Below are 24,194 nucleotides of genomic sequence, written 5' to 3' on the forward strand. Positions count from 1 at the left end.
GTAAGGCAGGTCTAATGGTAATGATCTCTCAGTTTTGTTTGTTCAGGAAAGTCTTTGTCCCTCCTTCATTTCTGAAGGAAAGATTTACCAGGTATAGAATTCTTCAATGACAGTAGTTTTCTTTCAATCTTTTGAGTATATCATCCCATTCTCTCCTGACCTGGAAAATTTCTGTTGAGGAATCTGTCAATAATGGAGATTTCCTTGTATATAACTTATCTAATTTCCTCTTGTTGCTCTTAAAATCCTTTCTCTGTCTTTGACTTTTGAAATTTAATTATAGTGTGTAAAGGTGTAGCCCTATTTAGGTTCAGCCTATTTGGTATTCTTTGAGACTCATGGATCTAGATGTCCATTTCTCTTTCCAGGTGTGGAACGTTTTCAGTCATATGTATGTATGTATGTATGTATTTTCATTTTTTAAAATTGAAATTCAATTAGCCAACATATAGTACATCATTAGTTTTTGATGTAGTGTTCATTAGTTTTATAAGTTAGCTCTATTTTTAACTTCTTGAGGAAACTGCATACTTTTTTCCAGAGTGGCTGTACCAGCTTGCATTCCCACCAGCAGTGTAACGAATTCCCCTTTCTCTAAATCTTTTTTTTTTTTTAATTTAAAATTTTTATTATTTATTTATTTTTTTAAAATTTTATTTATTTGACAGACAGAGATCACAAATAGGCAGAGAGGCAGACAGAGAGAGAGAGAGGAGGAAGCAGGCTCCCTGCCGAGCAGAGAGCCTGATGTGGGACTCGATCCCAGAACCCTGAGATCATGACCTGAGCTAAAGGCAGAGGCTTAACCCACTAAGCCACCCAGGCGCCCCAATTTTTTATTTTTTATAAACATATATATTTATCTCCAGGGGTACAGGTCTGTGAATTGCCAGGTTTACACACTTCACAGCACTCACCAAAGCACATACCCTCCCCAATGTCCATAACCCTACCCCCTTGCTCCCAACCGCCCTCCCCCCAGCAACCCTCAGTTTGTTTTGTGAGATTAAGAGTCACTTATGGTTTGTCTCCCTCCCAATCCCATCTTGTTTCATTTATTCTTCTCCTACCCACTTAAGCCCCCATGTTGCATCACCACTTCCTCATATCAGGAAGATCATATGATAGTTGTCTTTCTCTGCTTGACTTATTTCGCTAAGCATGATACACTCTAGTTCCATCCATGTTGTCGCAAATGGCAAGATTTCATTTCTTTTGATGGCTGCATAGTATTCCATTGTGTATATATACCACATCTTCTTTATCCATTCATCTGTGGATGGACATCTAGGTTCTTTCCATAGTTTGGCTATTGTGGACATTGCTGCTATAAACATTCGGGTGCACGTGCCCCTTCGGATCACTATGTTTGTATCTTTAAGGTAAATACCCAGTAGTGCAATTGCTGGGTCATAGGGCAGTTCTATTTTCAACATTTTGAGGAACCTCCATGCTGTTTTCCAGAGTGGTTGCACCAGCTTGCATTCCCACCAACAGTGTAGGAGGGATCCCCTTTCTCCGCATCCTCGCCAGCATCTGTCATTTCCTGACTTGTTGATTTTAGCCATTCTGACTGGTGTGAGGTGTATCTCATTGTGGTTTTGATTTGTATTTCCCTGATGCCGAGTGATATGGAGCACTTTTTCATGTGTCTGTTGGCCATCTGGATGTCTTCTTTGCAGAAATGTCTGTTCATGTCCTCTGCCCATTTCTTGATTGGATTATTTGTTCTTTGGGTGTTGAGTTTGCTAAGTTCTTTATAGATTTTGGACACTAGTCCTTTATCTGATATGTCGTTTGCAAATATCTTCTCCCATTCTGTCAGTTGTCTTTTAATTTTGTTAACTGTTTCCTTTGCTGTGCAAAAGCTTTTGATCTTGATGAAATCCCAATAGTTCATTTTTGCCCTTGCTTCCCTTGCCTTTGGTGATGTTCCCAGGAAGATGTTGCTGCGGCTGAGGTCGAAGAGGTTGCTGCCTGTGTTCTCCTCAAGGATTTTGATGGATTCCTTTCTCACATTGAGGTCCTTCATCCATTTTGAGTCTATTTTTGTGTGTAGTGTAAGGAAAGGGTCCAATTTCATTTTTCTGCATGTGGCTGTCCAATTTTCCCAACACCATTTATTGAAGAGGCTGTCTTTTTTCCATTGGACATTCTTTCCTGCTTTGTCAAAGATTAGTTGACCATAGAGTTGAGGGTCTATTTCTGGGCTTTCTATTCTGTTCCATTGGTCTGTGTGTCTGTTTTTGTGCCAGTACCATGCTGTCTTGATGATGACAGCTTTGTAATAGAGCTTAAAGTCCGGAATTGTAATGCCACCAATTTTGGCTGTCTTTTTCAATATGCTTTTGGCTATTTGAGGTCTTTTCTGGTTCCATATAGATTTTAGGATTATTTGTTCCATTTCTTTGAAAAAGATGGATGGTACTTTGATAGGAATTGTATTAAATGTGTAGATTGCTTTAGGCAGCATAGAATTTTCACAATATTTATTCTTCCAATCCAGGAGCATGGAACATTTTTCCATTTCTTTGTGTCTTCCTCAATTTCTTTCATGAGTACTTTATAGTTTTCTGAGTATAGATTCTTTGCCTCTTTGGTTAGGTTTATTCCTAGGTATCTCATGGTTTTGGGTGGAATTGTAAATGGGATTGACTCCTTAATTTCTCTTTCTTCTGTCTTGTTGTTGGTGTAGAGAAATGCAACTGATTTCTGTGCATTGATTTTATATCCTGACAGTTTACTGAATTCCTGTACAAGTTCTAGGAGTTTTGGAGTGGAGTCTTTTGGGTTTTCCACATATAGTATCATATCATCTGCGAAGAGTGATAGTTTGACTTCTTCTTTGCCGATTTGGATGCCTTTAATTTCCTTTTGTTGTCTGATTGCTGAGGCTAGGACTTCTAGTACTATGTTGAATAGCAGTGGTGATAATGGACATCCCTGCCGTGTTCCTGACCTTAGTGGAAAAGCTTTCAGTTTTTTTCCATTGAGAATGATATTTGTGGTGAAAATGAAAGCCATTTTATGAAATGAAAGCCATTCATAAATGGCTTTGATGATATTGAGGTATGTGCCCTCTATCCCTACACTTTGAAGAGTTTTGATCAGGAAGGGATGCTGTACATTGTCAAATGCTTTTTCAACATTTATTGAGAGTATCATATGGTTCTTGTTCTTTCTTTTATTGATGTGTTGTATTACATTGATTTATTTGCAGATGTTGAATCAAACTTGCAGGCCTGGAATAAATCCCACTTGGTCGTGGTGAATAATCCTTTTCATGTACTGTTGACTCCTATTGGCTAGTATTTTGGTGAGAATTTTCACATCTGTTTCATCAATGATATTGGTCTATAGCTCTCCTTTTTGATGGGATCCTTGTCTGGTTTTGGGATCAAGGTGATGCTGGCCTCATAAAATAAGTTTGGAAGTTTTCCTTCCATTTCCATTTTTTTTGGAACAGTTTCAGGAGACTAGGAATTAGTTCTTCTTTAAATGTTTGGTAGAATTCTCCTGGGAGGCCATCTGGCCCTGGGCTTTTGTTTGTTTTTAGTTTTTTGATGACTGTTTCAACCTCCTTACTGGTTATGGGTTTGTTCAGACTTTCTATTTCTTCCTGGTTCAGTTGTGGTAGTTTATGTGTTTCTAGGAATGCATCCATTTCTTCCAGATTGTCAAATTTGTTGGCATAGAGTTGCTCAGAGTATGTTCTTATAATTGTCTGCATTTCTTTGGTGTTAGTTGTGATCTCTCCTTTTTCATTCATGATTTTGTTTATTTGGGTCCTCTCTCTTTTCTTTTTGATAAGTCTGGCCAGGGGTTTATCAATCTTATTAATTCTTTCAAAGAACCAGCTCCTAGTTTCGTTGATTTGTTCTATTGTTTTGGTTTCTATTTCATTGATTTCTGCTCTGATCTTTATGATTTCTCTTCTCCTGCTGGGTTCAGGGTTTCTTTCTTGTTCACTCTCCTTTAGGTGTAGGATTAGGTTGTGTACATGAGACCTTTCTTGTTTCTTGAGAAAAGCTTGTATCGCTATATATTTTCCTCTCAGGACTGCCTTTGTTGTGTCCCACAGATTTTGAACTGTTGTGTTTTCATCATCATTTGTTTCCATTATTTTTTTCAATTCTTCTTTAATTTCCTGGCTGAGCCATTAATTCTTTAGAAGGATGCTGTTTAGTCTCCATGTATTTGGGTTCTTTCCAAACTTCCTCTTGTGGTTGAGTTCTAGCTTCAGAGCATCGTGTTCTGAAAATATGCAGGGAATGATCCCAGTCTTTTGATACCGGTTGAGACCTGATTTAGGACCGAGGATGTGATCTATTCTGGAGAATGTTCCATGTGCACTAGAGAAAAATGTGTATTCTGTTGCTTTGGGATGAAATGTTCTGAATATATCTGTGATGTCCATCTGGTCCAGTGTGTCATTTAAGGCCTTTATTTCCTTGTTGATCTTTTGCTTGGGTGATCTGTCCATTTCAGTGAGGGGAGTGTTAAAGTCCCCTACTATTATTGTATTCTTGTTGATGTGTTTCTTTGATTTTGTTATTAACTGGTTTATATAGTTGGCTGCTCCCACGTTGGGGGCATAGCTATTTAAAATTGTTAGATCTTCTTGTTGGACAGATCCTTTGAGTATGATATAGTATCTCTCCTCATCTCTTATTATAGTCTTTGGCTTAAAATCTAATTGATCTGATATAAGGACTGCCACTCCTGCTTTCTTCTGATGTCCATTAGCATGGTAAATTCTTTTCCACCCCCTCACTTTAAATCTGGAGGTGTCTTAAGTTTTAAAATGAGTTTCTTGTAGGCAACATATAGATGGGTTTTGTTTTTTTATCCATTCTGATACCTTGTGTCTTTTGATTGGGGCATTTATCCCATTAACATTCAGGGTAACTATTGAGAGATATGAATTTAGTGCCATTGCATTGCCTGTAAGGTGACTGTTACTGTATATTATCTCTGTTCCTTTCTGATCTACTACTTTTAGGCTCTCTCTTTGCTTAGAGGACCCCTTTCAATATTTTCTATAGAGCGCTCATTTGGTGTTTGCAAATTCTTTCAGTTTTTATTTGTCCTGGAAGCTTTTAATCTCCCCTTCTCTTTTCAATGATAGCCTAGTTGGATATAGTATTCTTGGCTGCATGTTTTTCTCGTTTAGTGTTCTGAATATATCATGCCAGCTCTTTCTGGCCTGCCAGGTCTCTGTGGATAAGTCTGCTGCTGATCTAATATTTTTACCATTGTATGTTACAGACTTCTTTTCCCAGGCTGCTTTCAGGATTTTCTCTTTGTCACTAAGACTTGTTAACTTTAGTATTAGGTGACGGGGTATGGACCTATTCTTGTTGATTTTGAGGGGGGTTCTCTGTACCTCCTGGATTTTTATGCTTTTTCCCTTTGCCATATTGGGGAAATTCTCTCCAATAATTCTCTCCAGTATACCTTCTGCTCCCCTCTCTCTTTCTTCTTCTTCTGGAATCCCAATTATTCTAATGTTGTTTCATCTTTTGGTGTCACTTATCTCTCGAATTTTCCCCTTGTGGTCCAGTAGCTATTTGTCCCTCTTTTGCTCAGCTTCTATATTCTCTGTCATTTGGTCTTCTATATTGCTAATTCTTTCTTCTGCCTCATTTATCCTAGCAGTGATAGCCTCCATTTAAAAAAAAAAATTTAAATTTTTTTATTTTTTATAAACATATATTTTTATCCCCAGGGGTACAGGTCTGTGAATCGCCAGGTTTACATACTTCACAGCACTCACCAAAGCACATACCCTCCCCAATGTCCATAACCCCACCCCCCTTCTCCCAACCCCCCTCCCCCCAGCAACCCTCAGTTTGTTTTGTGAGATTAAGAGTCACTTATGGTTTGTCTCCCTCCCAATCCCATCTTGTTTCATTTATTCTTCTCCTACCCACTTAAGCTCCCATGTTGCATCACCACTTCCTCATAGAGCCTCCATTTTTGATTGCATCTCATTAATAGCTTATTTTTATTTCAACTTGGTTAGATTTTAGTTCTTTTATTTCTCCAGAAAGGGCTTTTATCTCTCCAGGGAGTGTTTCTCTAATATCTTCCATGTCTTTTTCGAGCCCGGCTAGAACCTTGAGAATCGTCATTCTGAACTCTAGATCTGACATATTACCAATGTCTGTATTGATTAGGTCCCTAGCCTTCAGTACTGCCTCTTGTTCTTTTTTTGTGGTGAATTTTTCCGCCTTGTCATTTTGTCCAGATAAGAGTATATGAAGGAGTAAGTAAAATACTAAAGGGGTGGCAACAACCCCAGGGAAATGTGCTTTAACCAAATCAGAAGAGATCACAAATCGTGAGGGGGGAGAAAGGGGATAAAAAGAGGTTCAGAAAGAAAAAAATAAATAAATAAAAGAAACAATTAAAAAAATGAATAAAGAAAAAGTATAAGAAAAGAATATATATATATAAGATAAATTTGTTATAAAAATGCTAAGAAAGAAAAGGGTAAAAGTTAAAAAAATTTTAGTAGAAGAAGAGAAAAAAAATTGAAAAAGAAACAAAAATTAAATTAACTGCAAGACTAAAGAATCATGGGGAGAAAGCCATGAGTTCCGTGCTTTGCTTTCTCCTCCTCTGGAATTCTGCTGCTCTCCTTGGTATTGAACCTGCACTCCTTGGTAGGTGAACTTGGTCTTGGCTGGATTTCTTGTTGATCTTCAGGGGGAGGGGCCTCTTCTAGTGATGATCAAGTCTTTGCCCCAGGCGGAATTGCATCACTGTTACCAGGGGCCGGGCTGAGTAATCCGCTGGGGTTTGCTTTCAGGAGCTTTTGTTCCCTGAGCGCTTTCCATAGAGTTCCCGAGGATAGGAATGAAAATGGCGGCCTCCTGGTCTCCGGCCCAGAGGAGCCGAGAGCCTGGGGCCCCACTCCTCAGTGCGCCCTCAGAGAACAGCACCCAATAACTCCCGTCTGCCTGACCTCCAGCCACTCTCCGAGCTCACCGAGCCTTCTACCCTTTCAATGTAACCCAGAGCTGAGCTCTGTCTCTGTAGCCGGCTTCCCTGTTCTAATACCTGTATGCTCTGTGACACTGACACCCCCGATCCTTCTGTGACCCTGTGGGACCTGAGGCCATGCTGACCCCATGTGGGCTTCACGCCGGTTTAGCCTCTGGAGCAATGTCCCTCAGTGGAACAGACTTTTAAAAGTCCTGATTTTGTGCTCCATTGCTCTGCCGCTTGCTGGGAGCTGGCCCCTCCCCCCCGGGTCTATCTCCCTGTTATTTTGGAGTCACTTCTCCACCAGTCCTACCTTTCAGAAAGTGGTGGATTTTCTGTTTCTAGAATTGCTGTTCTTCTTCTCTTCAATATGCTGTTGGATTTGTAGGTGTTTGCAATCTTTAGATAAGCTATCTAGCTGATCTCCTGCTAGCTGAAGTAGTCTCAGCCTGCTACTCCTCCGCCATCTGGACTCCTCCCCTGTAATTGTTATAAGTTTTATTGCAATTTTGATTTGTATTTCCCTGATCAGCCATATTGCCTTAAAAATACTTTCTGTCTTTTCTGTCTTCTTTTTTTCTTTTTCTTCTCTTCTCTGGGATTTCCATAAAGCAAATATGCTTTCTTTCATTGTGTCCAATAATCCCTGTAGGTTTTCTTCAATCTTTTCTCTTTTTATTCCTCTGACTGGGTAATTTCCAATATCCTATCCTCCAGGCCACTGATTCTTTCTCTTGCATGGTCAAGTCCACTTTTGAAACTCTTTATTGAATTCTTTAGTTTATTATATTTTTAAACTGCAAGATTTCTTTTCTTTTCTTTTCTTTCTTTCTTTCTTTTTAATGATTGCCATTTCCTTGTCAAATCTCTCTTTTTCTTCATGCATTCCTTTCCTGTTTTTGTTTAGTTATCTGTGTTTTCTTGTAGGTCACTAAACTTCCTTAAGATTATTCTGAATTCTTTGTTTGATAGTTCATGGATCTCCATTTCTTTAGGGTCAGTAATTGGAACTTTTTTAGTTTCCTTTGGTGTGTCATATTTACATGATATTTTGTGATCCTCAATTTCTTATGTTGGTATTTGTACATTTAAGTAACAGGGTTTTTCTTCTAGAGTTTACAGGTTTGTTTTGACAGAGATAATGTATAACCAGTCAGTTCAGTTTGGGTTTCTGGATGTGTTACATGGTAATGCCTTGGGCAGGTGTGGCCTACTATGATGAGGTAACTGTTCAAACTCTGAGGATGGAGTGGAAGGTGATGTACCACTGGCTAAGAGCAGTTACTTAGGACTGCTTGTTTGGTAGGATGGACTCCACAGTTGCCTGAATTCTCTGGTCAGGCTTACTGGGTGGTTTGGACTGGGAACCATATTCAGTAGTTTTTGAGGGCTATGAAGTAGCTTTCCTGACAGGCAGAACCGCAGGCCAGGACCTAGATCCTGTACAACTCATTGTTTGGGGGAGTCCAAATCAGGCCAGAATATGCACTGAATTCCATGGTCAGTTAAAAAAATCTTCAGCCATTATTCCTTTAAATATACATTTAAATATGGTGTCACCAGTTTTTCTCTGCAGATTTTTAAAAGCAAAATTATGTGCTTTCTTTTCAAGTTTCACTGGACAAAGGGATGTTGATTGTGTAGCTTTCCATATGCTTCCCCTGTCCCTGGTTGGACAGGCTGAAGACTACATTCAAAGATGAGTGGGGCTGTGAATTAGATTCCCTGCTCCAGTGCAGTGGGAGAAGCAGCTCTAGGCCTGGTAAAACAATGTTGTCTTAACTCAGGTTGCTCTACACTCCAAGTTCCTTGGCTGAATAAGGCCACTGGCTTTGTTGTACAAACTTTTGGTTCTATCTACCCCTTTCTTGGCTCCAGCTCCAGTGGGCTACACAGCTGTTACGTGTTTTTACTAGCCCATCTGGTCAGATACAGGAATATATTCTCTAGTATGGATGCGCTATGTTCCAGCCTGGTGGGAAAGAGACAGGCTACTCCAGGCAAATCTCAATTTCCCAAACAGGATATCTGGTTGGAGAGATCAGGAGCTACTCTCATGCTTGTCTGTGAATTAATCCCTCTGCCTCTGTGTAGCATGGGAAGACTCCATACTTGGTACTGGCTTTGCTCTGGGGAGCTATCAGCTCTGCCTGGCCAAATTTCAGCTCAATTCCTGCTGAGTTGCACAGCTACTAGCAGTTGTCACCAGGTTTTCTGGTCAGATGAGGTTGGAAGTCACTCTCTACAGTGGGCTGGGCTGTCACTCAGCACCTTGCCTGGGTGTGGGCAAACTAGGCTCTAGGGCTGGCATAACTCCTTGCTTAAGGATCCAAATCAGGCAGATCTACACTTTACTGAATTCTGTGGTCCGAATACACCCCTAAGTTGTTTCTGCAGATGAGCAAAAGCTATGGTTGGAATTACTACTTATGTGCTACAGGTATTAACTGGGCCTGTCAAGATTCATATACTGGTTGTTGCAAAACCCTCCCTACTTCTCTGTAATAGTCAGACTCCCAGTGGCTGGGACCCAGATTCCCCTGTAATCCCAATGGTGCAAGATCTGAGTAGGACCTCCCATAAAGTTACCCACAATGCTGGAGCAGGAGATGGCACTGGCTGTCCCCCACTCCAAGTTCTCTTTTCTCACTAGAGGCTTAGTGGAGCCTCTCTGTGTGTTGCTGCACTGTCCTGGGGAAGGAGTAATATGGTCAATGTGTAGCCATTTCTCTTATGCTTTTAATGCAGTCTGTATTGGTTTTGAGTTGCAGGAAGGTGCTTTGGCCTCACTCCCATGTTCTATTATTCTTTCAGTGGTATCCATTTCTTGGAGAGATGTTAGTTGTTCTTCCTATGAGGGAGCAAAGTTAGGAATGATCTATGTCACTGTTTTGATGGTGTCACTATCTACGTAAACAAATTTTACACAAATATTTTTAGTAGCTTTTAAAGTTAACACTGAAATTAATCCACTAAATAAAATGACAGAAGTAAATTTTCCTCAGTATGTTATACAGTACATTTATGTTATACTTTGTAAGATAATATAACTTTTTAAAAAATATTTTATTTATTTGACAGAGAGAGATCACAAGTAGACAGAGAGGCAGGCAGAGAGAGAGAGAGAGAGAGAGGGAAGCAGGCTCCCTGCTGAGCAGAGAGCCCAATACAGGACTTGATCCCAGGACCCTGAGATCATGACCTGAGCCGGGTCATTTTGGGTGCCACCCAAGCACCCAAAATAATATAACTTTTAACAATATCTGATCATTCATAATATTCTTACCCAACAGCCATGTTCAGCCAATGTAGTATAATCTGTTATATTTTATTTATCAATTATATATCCCACAATTTGCTATAATTTAACCCAATTTCAGAAATTATGTTTTTCACACCAAGAGATACACAAAATTTTCCATTTAGGAAAAGACAACTGAATTTTTTTAGAGTTGCCAGATGTCCAGTTTCAAATCAGGCTGTCTGGTATTTGAGCTTTTATATTATAAAAAAATTAAGGAAACCGTGCATGTAGTTATGGCAAATATATTCTAATTAAATCACCTTCATCAATACATAACATAACTAGATCTGCTCACTCTCTTGAAGTTGGCCCCAGGACACAGAGTCAATGAAGTCTTCCTAGCACCTGGGCCACACTGGTGTAACCTGGATTTAAATTTACACTGCCTTCCCTGCCAGGAAACAGGCAACCTCATGAAAAAGAAGTGTGTTCTCACTGTAAAATTGTGATTCATTGGAGAAAGTTTTCATTTTTCTAGTATATAGCAATATTGATTTCTGGGCAAAAAAATGCCCGATAGCTTTATTTTAAAAGAATGCTGATTGCCATACAACAAATCTTTCTTTCTTTTTTGTCAGAGTTTAAAGTGTTTTCTTTAATTTAAAAAATATTAATGTTCTTTTTAGCATTTTCTTGTAAAAGTAAAATGTCTGGCAGTGCTTAGTTAAATTAAATATACACATACTCACTTACACAGAAATTCTGCTTCTGGGCTTCATGAGGCATTATTTGAGGAGGCAGGGAGTTGGGACAGCTTAAATGTTCATTCTTGGGAGAATGGATGGATTAAGCACAGGGAAAGCATGCCATGGAACAATTAGAAGCCATGGATAAGTTGCATACAAGTTGCAATACAGACAGTAGTAAAATTATAGTGGGGTTTAAAACAGGAAGGTCAGAACATGTAACACAATATCACTTATATAAATTAAAGTATATTAATACAAAACAGTTAAAAAGAATGATGCATATTGAAGTCATGAATGTGGCTGCCCATAGGGAAAGGCAAATGGGGGATGGATAAGAATAGAAGAGAGAAAGTCATAAATACGCACATCAATAAAATGAGAGACAAGCCTTGAAGAGACAAATGACAATAATATGGTATAAATGGAGGGTGCTTAATGCTCTGAACCTTAGGTTGAAAAAATGTAACAATTCATAAAGATATAAGTACATAAAGCTAAATGTGCACATGCCTTGTTTACCCTGGCCCAGTTTCAACTTCTAGAGGTAGCAATTGTTAGCAATTTGAAACAAGTTGTTTCAGCCTCATTTCTGTGCATATATAAAATCTAGTTTCATTTTTACAAAAATGGGGTCATGCTACACCTACTGTTGTACACTTTGCTTTTTCTTTCTCACACACTATTCTAATCCTAAACCTAAATCACACACACAATTATACTATGCATAATTATTATTCTTTTATGTCTACAGGTATGGATTCCTCCCCCACCATCCTTTTCTTGAATCTTGCTCCTCCCCTCCTTCTTTCTTTACTTTTTTTGGAAAGTTGGTTAATAGGGAGCCACTTTGTCATATAAGAAAACTAGCCCAACTGCACTTCTCAGTTCTTTAGTGTCCAATTTTTGTTAGTAGTAGTATTTTTTACAATGTCAATGTTTTGTAACACTTAACTTCACTTCTACAACTATAATTAATACAGTTACTCAGCCAGTAACTACAGCTACTCAGCTGAGTAACTGTATTAATTATTGGTTAATATTCAGTGCACACTTTCAGTTGTTTCCTAGTAGTTTTTTCTTTACCATCTTATGGCTTTGATTGTTGAATTGTTGATATGGAAAAAGTTGAGTCAGCCTGAGTTTTCTCACTTGCATATTAATTACTATTGCCTAAATTGTCATAGATTCTTTCTTTTCCCTTGGAGATAAGTAACTTCACCAGAAAATATCTATCAGTTTTGTTTCTTTTGTTTTATGCAATTTGTATATCTTTTCTAGTTTATGTCTAAAATTTATTGACTTTTTTGTCAGTACTTATTTTTCATTTTATTCTGTGCAACTGTTTTCAAGGATATTCATGTCACTTCCTCTGTTTTCAATAGTATGTATTCTACATCTTGTGGATTCTAATGTGGTTTCAATTTCTGTAATCATGTGGGATCCACTACCACAAGAAACATGAGGAAATTTGTGAAAGCTTACATGATAACAACTTGAGAAAAATTCAGTGAGGCATTATTAGAAACACGTAAAGAGAGGACAGTGGAATGGCAAATACAAAAGGCATGAAAATACTCATTTGAGTGATAGATTGCAGGTATAGTGTCAGGCTTTCTTGTGGCCCAATACCACTAGTTCCTCTACTTTTTTCTGACAAAATGCTTCACTGTCCTTGAGTGAGTGTGTAGCAGATAAGGAATTGGTTTTTGTTTCGTACTTTTAAAATTTACATATAATATATTATTAGCCCCAGGGTTACAGGTCTGTGAATTGTCAGGCTTACACACTTCACAGCACTTACCATAGCACATACCCTCCCCAATATCCATAACCCAACCACCCTTTCCAAACCACCCTCCCCCCAGGTAACCCTCAGTTTGTTTGGTGAATTAAGAGTCGTTCATGGTTTTTCTCCCTCCTGATCCTATCTGGTTTCATTTTTTCCTTCTCTACCCACCAACCCCCCGACTTGGCCTCTCAAATTCCTCATATTAAGGAGATCATATGATAATTGTCTTTCTCTGATTGACTTATTTCGTTCAGCATCCATCATGGATGGAACTAGAGAGTTCCATCCACATTGTTGCAAATGGCAAGATTTCATTTCTTTTGAAGGCTGCATAGTATTCCATTGTGTGAGTGTGTGTGTGTGTGTGTGTGTGTGTGTGTACCACACACATATATCACATCATCTTTATCCATTCAGTTTGGCTATTCTGGACATTGCTGCTGTAAACATTCAGGTGCATATGCCCCTTTGGATCACTACATTTGTGTCTTTTTTTTTTTTTTAATTTCTCTCAGCATAACAGTATTGTTTTTGCACCTCACCCAGTTCTCCATGCAATACATGCCCTCCCTAATACCCACCACCTGGCTCCCCCAACCTCCCACCCACCCCCTTTCAGAACCCTCAGATTGTTTTTCAGAGTCCATTGTCTCTCATGGGTCACCTCTGCTTCCAATTTCCCTCAACTCCCTTCTCGTTTCCACATGTCCTCCATGTTATTTGTTATGCTCCACAAATAAGTGAAACCATATGATAATTGACTCTCTGCTTGACTTATTTCACTCAGCATCATCTCTTCCAGTCCCATCCATGTTGCTACAAAAGTTGGGTATTCATCCTTTCTGATGGAGGCATAATACTCCATAGTGTACATGGACCACATCTTCCTTATCCATTCGTCTGTTGAAGGGCATCTTGGTTCTTTCTACAGTTTGGTGACCATGGCCATTGCTACTATAAACATTGGGGTACAGATGGCCCTTCTTTTCACAACATCTGTATCTTTGGGGTAAAATAACCAGTAGATTTGTATCTTTAAGATGAGGAAACTCCATGTTGTTTTCTAGAGTCGATGCACCAGCTTGCATTCCCACTAACAGCATAGGAGGGTTCCCCTTTCTCTGCATCCTTGTCAGCATCTGTTATTTCCTGACTTGTTAATTTTAGCCATTCTGACTGGTGTGAGGTGTATCTCATTGTGGTTTTGATTTGTATTTCCCTGATGCCGAGTGATATGGAGCACTTTTTCATGTGTCTGTTGGCCATCTGGATGTCTTCTTTGCAGAAATGTCTGTTCATGTCCTCTGCCCATTTCTTGATTGGATTATTTGTTCTTTGGGTGTTGAGTTTGCTAAGTTCTTTATAGATTTTGGACACTAGTCCTTTATCTGATATGTCGTTTGCAAATATCTTCTCCCATTCTGTCAGTTGTCTTTTAATTTTGTTAACTGTTTCCTTTGCTGTGCAAAAGCTTTTGATCTTGATGAAATCCCAATAGTTCATTTTTGCCCTTGCTTCCCTTGCCTTTGGTGATGTTCCCAGGAAGATGTTGCTGCGACTGAGGTCGAAGAGGTTGCTGCCTGTGTTCTCCTCAAGGATTTTGATGGATTCCTTTCTCACATTGAGGTCCTTCATCCATTTTGAGTCTATTTTTGTGTGTAGTGTAAGGAAAGGGTCCAATTTCATTTTTCTGCATGTGGCTGTCCAATTTTCCCAACACCATTTATTGAAGAGGCTGCCTTTTTTCCATTGGACATTCTTTCCTGCTTTGTCAAAGATTAGTTGACCATAGAGTTGAGGGTCTATTTCTGGGCTTTCTATTCTGTTCCATTGGTCTGTGTGTCTGTTTTTGTGCCAGTACCATGCTGTCTTGATGATGACAGCTTTGTAATAGAGCTTAAAGTCCGGAATTGTAATGCCACCAATTTTGGCTGTCTTTTTCAATATGCTTTTGGCTATTTGAGGTCTTTTCTGGTTCCATATAGATTTTAGGATTATTTGTTCCATTTCTTTGAAAAAGATGGATGGTACTTTGATAGGAATTGTATTAAATGTGTAGATTGCTTTAGGCAGCATAGAATTTTCACAATATTTATTCTTCCAATCCAGGAGCATGGAACATTTTTCCATTTCTTTGTGTCTTCCTCAATTTCTTTCATGAGTACTTTATAGTCTTCTGAGTACACATTCTTTGCCTCTTTGGTTAGGTTTATTCCTAGGTATATTATGGTTTTGGGTGCAATTGTAAATGGAATCAATTCCTTAATTTCTCTTTCTTCTGTCTTATTGTTGTTGTATAGAAATGCAACTGATTTCTGTGCATTGATTTTATATCCTGACACTATACTGAATTTTTGTACAAGTTCTAGCAGCTTTGGAGTGGAATCTTTTCGATTTCCACATATAATATCATATCATCTGCAAAGAGTGATAGTTTGACTTCTTCTTTGTTGATTTGGATGCCTTTAATTTCTTTTTGTTGTCTGATTGCTGAAGCTAGGACTTCTAGTACTATGTTGAATAGCAGTGGTGATAATGGACATCCCTGTCATGTTCCTGACCCTAGCAGAAAAGCTCTCATTCTCATTGAGAATGATATTTGTGGTGGGTTTTTCATAGATGGCATCGATGATATTGAGATATGTACCCCCTATCCCTACATGTTGAAAAGTTTTGATAGAGAAAGGGTGCTGCATTTTGTCAAATGCTTTTTCAGCATCTATTGAGAGTATCATATGGTTCTTCTTCTTTCCTTTATTATTGTATTCTATCACATTGATTGATTTGCAGATGTTGAACCAACCCTGCAGGGCAGGAAAAAAATCCCACTTGGTCATGGTGAATAATCCTTTTAACGTACTGTTGGATCCTATTGGCTAGTATGTTGGTGAAAATTCGTGCATCTGTGTTCATCAAGGATATTGGTCTATAAATCTCTTTTTTGATGGGGTCTTTGCCTGGTTTTGGGATCAAGGTAATGCTAGCCTCATAAAATGAGTTTGGAAGTTTTCCTTCCATTTCTATTTTTTGGAGCAGTTTCAGGAGAATAAGAATTAATTCTTTTTTAAATGTTTGGTAGAGTCCCCCTGGGGAGCCATCTAGCCCTGGGCTCTTGTTTGTTGGGAGATTTTTGATGAGTGCTTCAATCTCCTTACTGGTTATGGGTCTGTTCGGGTTTTCCATTTCTTCCTGGTTCAGTTTTGGTAGTTTATACATCTCTTGGAATGCATCCCTTTCTTCCAGATTGTCAAATTTGCTGACATATTGTTGTTCATAGTATGTTGTTTTAATTGTTTGTATTTCTTTGGTATTGGGTTGGGATCTCTCCTCTTTCATTCATGATTTTATTTATTTGGGTTCTTTCTCTTTCCATTTTGATAAGTCTGACCAGGGGTTTATTCTTTCAAAGAACCAGCTCCTAGTTTCGTTGATTTGTTCTACTGTTTTTTGTTTGTTGGTTTGTTTGTTTCTATTTAATTGATTTCTGCTCTGATCTTTATTATTTCTCTTCTGCTGGGTTTAGGCTCTTTTTTCTGTTCTTTCTCCAGGTCCTTTAGGTATAGGGTTAGGTTGTGTACTTGAGACCTTTCTTGTTTCTTGAGAAATGCTTGTATTGCTATATACGTTCCTCGCAGGACTGCCTTGCTGTGTCCCACAGATTTTGAACGGATGTGTTTTCATTATCATTTGTTTCCATGAATTTTTTCACTTCTTTTTTAATTTCCTGGTTGACCCATACATTCCTTATTAGGATGCACTTTAGGCTCCATGTATTTTGGGTTCTTTCCAAATTTCCTCTTGTGATTGAGTTCTAGCCTCAGAGTACTGTGTTCTGAACATATGCAGGGAATGATCCCAATCTTTTGATACTGGTTGAGACCCAGGATGTGATCTATTCTGGAGAATGTTCCATGTGTACTAGAGAAGAATGTGTATTCTGTTGCTTTGGGATGGAATGTTCTGAATTTATCTGTGATGTCCATCTGGTCCAGTGGGTCATTGAAGGCCTTTATTTCCTTGTTGATCTTCTGCTTGGATGATCTGCCCATTTCAGTGAGGGGGTTAAAGTCTCCTACTATTATTGTATTATTGTCGATGTGTTTCTTTGATTTTGTTATTTTTTGGTTTATATAGTTGGCTGCTCCCACGTTAGGGGCATAGATATTTAAAATTGTTAGATCTTCTCGTTGAACAGATCCTTTGAATATGATATAGTGTCCTTCCTCATCTCTTATTATAGTCTTTGGCTTAAAATCTAATTGATCTGAAAAAGGGTTGCCACCCCAGCTTCCTTTTGATGTCCATTAGCAAGGTAAATTGTTTTCCACTCCCTCACTTTAAATCTAGAGGTGTCTTTGGGTCTACAATGAGTCTCTTGTAGACAACATATTGATGGGTTTTGGGTTTTTTTAATCCATTCTGATACCCTGTGTCTTTTGATTGGGGCATTTAGCCCATTTGCATTCAGGGTAACTATTAAGAGATATGAATTTAGTGCCATTGTATTGCCTCTAAGGTGACTGTTACTGTATATTGTCTCTGTTCCTTTCTGGTCTACTACTTTTAGGCTCTCTCTTTGCTTAGAGGACCCATTTAAGTATTTCCTGGAGGGCTGACATGGTGTCTACAAATTCTTTTAGTTTTTGTTTGTCCTGGAAGCTTTTTCTCTCTCCTTCTATTTTCAATGACAGCCTAGCTGGATATTGTATTCTTGGCTGCATGTTTTCCTCATTTAGTGCTCCAAATATATCATGCCACTTCTTTCTGGCCTGCCAGGTCCCTGTTGATAAGTCTGCTGCCAATCTAATGTTTTTACCATTGTATGTTACAGACTTCTTTTCCCAGGCTGCTTTCAGGATTTTCTCTTTGTCACTAAGACTTGTAAGTTTTACTATTAGATGACAGGGTGTGGACCTATTTTTATTGATTGTGGGGGGGGTTCTCTGTACCTCCTGGATTTTGATGCTTATCCCTTTGCCAAATTAGGGAAGTTCTCTACAACAATTTGCTCCAATATACCTTCTGTCCCCCTCTCTCTTTCTTCTACTATTGGAATCCCAATTATTCTAATGTTGTTTTGTCTTATGGTGTCACTTATCTCTTGAAATCTCCCCTGGTGGTCCAATAGTTCTTTGTCTTTTTGTTCAGCTTCTTTATTCTCCATCATTTGGTCTTCTATATCACTAATTTTCTCTTCTGCCTCATTTATCCTAGCAGTAAGAGCCTCCATATTTGATTGCACCTCATTAATAGCCTTTTTGGTTTCAGCTTGGTTCGATTTTAGTTCTTTTATTTCTCCAGAAAGGGCTTTTATTTCTCCAGACAGGGTTTCTCTAATATCTTCCATGCCTTTTTTGAGCCCAGCTAGGACCTTAGGAATCATCATTCTGTACTCTAGATCTCACATATTACCAATGTCCATATTGTTTAGGTCCCTAGCCTTTAGTACTACCTCTTGTTCTTTTTTTTTTTTTTTTGGTGAGTTTTTCTGCCTTGTCATTTTATTCAGATAAGAATATATGAATGAGAGTGTAAAATACTAAAAGGGTGGCAATGACCCCAGAAAAATGTGCTTTAACCAAATCAGAAGAGACCCCAAATCTAGGGGAGGAGAAAGGGGGTAATAATTTTTTTAATTAATATATATATTAATTTTTAAAAATATATATTAGACTACTGAATAGAACACATCCATCCACTTGATTTTGGGTGTATTTTGGTCCTTTAGAAGAAACTACCTCCCAAAATTTTAAAGAAAAACTTATGGATATACAAAAATAAGGGTAAACACAATGAAGGGATGGATATGACTGTAAAGATGAGAATTTTTTAAAAATTCTAAAATAGTAATTAATAAGATAATTTGGTTGAAAAAAAAAAGTGGAGACAATTTGCTCAGTCTGGAGACTAGAACAAAGCCCTGTGCTGGATTTAGATTATATTTTTATCTCTTAGAAGAAATTGCATCCCAAAATTTTTAGGAGGAAAAAAACCTTATATGTATACAAAAAATAAAGTTAGATGGAATGAAAAATAAAATATGACTATAATAATGGAGGTTTAAAAATATATTTTTAAGAAAGGTATTGTTAAGATAAATAGCTAAACAAGGAATGAGGCAAGGTTTAAAAAATTAGAATAAAAAGAAAATAAAATTAAGAAAATTTAATTAACTTTGCAAGACTAAATAATCGTAGGGAGAAATCCATGAATTCCATGCTTTGCTTTCCCCTAGCTTTGGAATTCCTCTCTTCTCCTTGATCAGTGATATTGGTCTTGGCTGTATGTATTTGCTGAACTTCTGTAGGCGGGGCCTGTTGTAGTGATTCACAAATGACTTTGCTTGAGGCAGAATTGCACCACCCTTGCCAGGCTAAGTAATCTGCTTGGGTTCACTCTCGGGAGCTTTTATTTCCTGAAGTTTTCTGTAGAGCTCTGGAGGATGGGAATGAAGATGGTGTCCTCCCAATCTCTGGCCCAGTGGAGCCAAAAGCTCAGAGCCTCACTCCTCAGTACACCCTTAGAGAAAAACTGTCAAATACTCCTGTCTTCCTGGTCTCTGGCCACACTCCAAGCTCACCTGGCCTGTGACCAAGTATTTCTGTCTCTGGCACTCAACCCTGTTTGGAGTCTCCACTCCCAGAAGATTCCTGCTGTACTACTGCTCTTCCAGTGGGGAAAGGTGGGTCTCCCAATATCTGCCACTTTTGGGGTGCCTGCTCTAAGAGCAGGGTTCCTACTGTGCCATGGAGCACAGTTTAAAGTAACACCAAGCTGAGAGTTCACTCCTTGGCTCTGACTCTGTAGTCTGCTTCCCCACTCTGATACCTCTGACCTCTGCTACACTCAGACACCCCCAATAAGAAGAGACATTACATTTTAAGTGTTCTAGACAGCCATGTTCTAGGAGGAAGAGAAGCCTGGCCTGAGGGTGAAGAGCTCCTGAACTGGGTCTATCCTGTAGCCATTTCCAGCTAAGAATTACTGAGTAATCCCAGCTTCAACTCCACTCTATATTTGTTTGTTTTTTTGTTTGTTTGTTTTTGTTTTTTATTTTCAAGGCAACACTGAATGTTTAGCTTAGGAAAACTAAGCTTGCTTACTTTTCTGTATGCACTCTGAGAGTGTGGTTGATTAAAGTAGCTCAGCTCATGATGATTCCAGGACAGATAAGATGTGGTAGAATAATGTAGAGTCTGAGTCAGTGTCATGAAGTCAGGGTCTCAACAAATCACAGGGGTGGTAAGTACTGTTTGTCTACTGAAGAGCAAGTCCATTTTTTTATTTGTTAACAGAAGGCTGATTTTATGTAGATGGCAGTATACCTAGCATTAAGGGATAAGTCGTGATTGCTCTATCCTGGCAGTCTTGTTTCTCTTTCCTGGTCAATGATAGGCATTGACATACTCCTGCTCCTGAGATTTAAGGAAAAGTTGGTTAGAAGAAAAATTTTCCTCCCTGATACAAGGCTGCATGAGGATAAGGCCATTGACTCCTTCTGGCTCTGTCTACTTCAAACAATTCATAATAATTTAGGCTTTGTGATCACCTATGTATCAAATTTTTCTCTGGCTACACTTTCCTCATAGTTTCAAGATGACTACCAGAAACAACTGAGGCAAAAAGGTTTTTTTGTTCACATGAAACACATAATAGGTACTGCTTTCTGTTTCCCAGAAGCCCCCAAACAAACTTTTCCTTATATTCATTGGCCCAAATGGAAACAGAGGGACAGATTACTGCTTAATCTGAGGTAAGTTCTTAGGTAAGATTACTTACCTAATCTCAGGTAAGTTCTATTACCTGAGGTGTAAAAGATCTTGAGAAGTCAACCACATTGTCCACTCAACATAAAAACTGCTGAGAACTTTGGAAGGGGAGACTTGCTGAAGAAAATATAAGAGAGATACATTTTGTTTCTCTCCTGATCAGAGAAAAACTGGAGAGCAAGAATTCTTTGGTGATCTCTTTGCCTTTCGGAGAGTATAAAACCTCAGAAGGAGAGTTTTCTGGAAGAATCTTTCAAAATCGGGAAGAATCAAAGAGATTCTTCCACACAGATTTTGGAGATTTAAAATGCTATTTAATATGTTTAAAAATTATGCATTCTATGTCTTTTTATTTTTAGTGATGCCACAGCTTTTTTAAAATTTGAATTCAATTAGCCAACATATAATATGTCATTAGTTTTTGGTACAATGTTCAATGATTCGTTAGTTGTGAATAACACCCTGTGCTCGTCAGATCACATGCCCTCCATAATACCCATCACCCAGCTACCTCATGCCCCCATCCACCTCCCTTTCCTCAACCCTCAGTTTGTTTCCCACAGTCAAGAGTCTCAGGTGGTTTGCCTCCTTCTCTGATTTCTTCCCCTTCAGTTTTCCCTTCCTTTTGCTATTGTTCTCTGCACTATTCCTCATGTTCCAATTGAGTGAAACCATATGACAATTGTCTTTCTCTGATTGACTTATTTCACTTAGCATAATATCCTCCAGTTACATCCAGTGATATCCATAGTTTTAAAAACAGGATACAAAGAAAAGGATAGAAAAGGATACAAACACAAATTAACTTCACTTTGTTGAAAAATGTACATTAAAGGCTGTTAAATTAAAAATGTATTGGTAACCCCTGCCCTAAGCTACTGAGTGTCCCTCAAGATTATCTTTTAAAAAATATATTTTATTTATTTATTTACTTATTTATTTGAGAGAGATAGAGAAAACATGAATTCAGGGAGGAGTGGAGGGGGAGAGAGAGGGAGAGAGAATCTCTAGCAGGCTCTATGCTGAACAGGGATCCCATTGCTGGCTTAATCTTACTACCCTGAGATCATAAACTGAGCTAAAACCAAGAGTCCCATGCTTAACTGCCTGAGAAACCCAGGAACCCCTTAACATCACCTCTTGCAGGATCTTTGGATCACCCCATAATCCAGCAACAAGAGGATAATGCCTATCATAGCAAGAGATCTTTTCTAACACTAAGAGCAATGTTAATTTCTTTTAGTTCAGTCATACCAAGTTTCATCTCTTTGATTTATCATTCCTACACTTAGATATCTTGTTGTTGTTATTGCTAATGAAGATGGTAGTTTTTAAAATAACTTTTTGTTATATGTATAAATATCCTTGATTTTTATATATAAGACTCAGAGTCAGAAACCTTGCTAATATTCTTTGGTTCTTGTAGTTTTTCTATGTAGTTAATCTTATCATCTGAAAATAGTAACAGTTTTATTTTCTCCATTCCAATTCACATATGCAATAACATGCTATTTTTTAAATTTTTTAAGTACTTTTAAAAGATTTTAATTTATTTATTTGGCAGAGAGAAAGAGATCACAAGTAGGCAGAGAAGCAGGCAGAGAGAGAGGGGAAGCAGGCTCTCTGCTGATCAAAGAGCCCTATGTGGGGCTCAATCCCAGGACCCTGAGATCATGACCTGAGCTGAAGGCAGAGGCTTAACCCACTGAGCCACCCTGGTACCCCTAACACGCTATTGTTAACAAATATTTGCTCTCTTCCACTCAGTGGAACATGAGTGAGCTGACACCATGTTTAAGCAAAGACTTTGAAATTGCTTGCATTTTTGAGTTAAGCTTCCTCATGAAAACTACAGGTCCCCACCAGTGACACATCCTTCAGCCTGTGACCCAGAGTAAGGAGACGTATGATGCAGGTATCTGTAACCTGATTTTCAAACTGAAGTAACTTCAGATCAGTCCAATCAACTGCAGCTGATACAGACCTATGAAAGAAAAAGAAAGGTTTGTGGTAAGTCACCAGCATTTGAAGTTGTTTGTTTTGTAGCATACTGTGGCAAAAATGGACTAATAATATGTATTTTTTTTTCTTGACATACGGAATTAGCTAGGCCTACATTGGTGGTTGGATGTTATCTTGCTTACTTGCCAAGTGTATTTGTCTTGCTTTTGTTTCCAAAGAAAATCCTTTGAATGTTTTATCATTAAATGAAATGTTTGTTTTATAAGTTTTGTGGCATTTTGTGGTCTTTTTTGGTCTTAGTTTGCAAAAGAATTTTTTACAAGAAAAGGGACTGAATTTTAGAAAATGTTTATCTGCATTAATTGATATGACTCTATGGCTTTTCTTAGAATATTATTATTATTATTATTATTTATATTATTATTAATATATTTTCTAATGTTAGAGCAACCTTAGTTCCTGAGATACACCAAATTTGACTACAGTGTACTTTAAAAATATATATACACATGGCAAAAAAAAAAAAAAAAATATATATATATATATGTGTGTGTGTGTGGCTACATTTTTCTTGGTCGTATTTTACTCAAGAATTTTGCATCTAGGTTTATAGATGACATTGAGCTATAATTCGCTCTTGTGTTTTCTTACCTAATTTTCTTGTCAAGTTGAAAATAGCTTGGAATGAGTTTGAAAAAGTGTCTTTTTTTATCATAAGAAAACAGAAATATTTCTTGTTCTAAGAACATGACTCAAAATGCTGGACCTCATGCTTTCTTTGTGGAATACTTTGAATTACAGATTTATTTTTTAATGAATTATTCATTTATTTTTTACAGGGAGAAGGAGAGAGAGGGAGAATAGGATGGGGGGCAGCAGGAGAAGGAGAGAGAGAAGCTTAAGCAGAGTCTGTGTTGAGTGGGGAACCCAATGCAGGACTTGATCTCATAATTCTGAGATCATGACCTGAGCTGAAACCAAGAGACACTGAATTATATATACATCTATTTTATTTAATTGTTATAGTATAATCAATGTTTTACTTTCTTCCCTAAGTCAGTTTTGTCATTTTTCCCTCTAGGAAATAAATGTGCATTTCAAATGGGCTAAATAAAGTTGTTAAGAGTATTCTTTGATTTACTTCTAAAATTTCTGCTCTATTTTAAATTATTAATTTAGAAATCGGATGCTTATGAAGGGCAGTTTGTGGCCCTGAATTCTCAGGGGAGGCTTTTATCTGTACCCAAATGCAATGAAGAAACTGTAAGTTCTCCTTGCTACCTGCCTCTGTGGGACAGTTTGATTCATTAGCTCACCATTTTGCCAAGTTATTTCTTGGTTTTCACCACTGGTAAACATGATATTTTGTAAATTAATTTCTTTTTATTCTTCAAAATAAATACAAGTAAGAGAATAACTATAACCTATGTTTTTAACATCTTACTATATTGCTGCTAACCTTTGCTTTGGTTATTGTTTTAAGGGGAAAAACTTATTGTGTTTTTGAAATGGTTTGTGTTTATTATAAATAATTTAAATGCTTAATGAATGTTCACAAGTAAATATTAAAAACTTACTGCAAATTCTGCCCTCCATAGACACTCATCATTAACATTTGATGGACTTCATTCTAGACATAGTTCCTTACATATGCATACAGATGGTCCCTTGACTTAACAATATTTTGACTT

The sequence above is a fragment of the Neovison vison genome, chromosome 1, assembly GCF_020171115.1.
Source record: "Neovison vison isolate M4711 chromosome 1, ASM_NN_V1, whole genome shotgun sequence".
In the NCBI taxonomy this organism is placed as follows: domain Eukaryota; kingdom Metazoa; phylum Chordata; class Mammalia; order Carnivora; family Mustelidae; genus Neogale; species Neogale vison.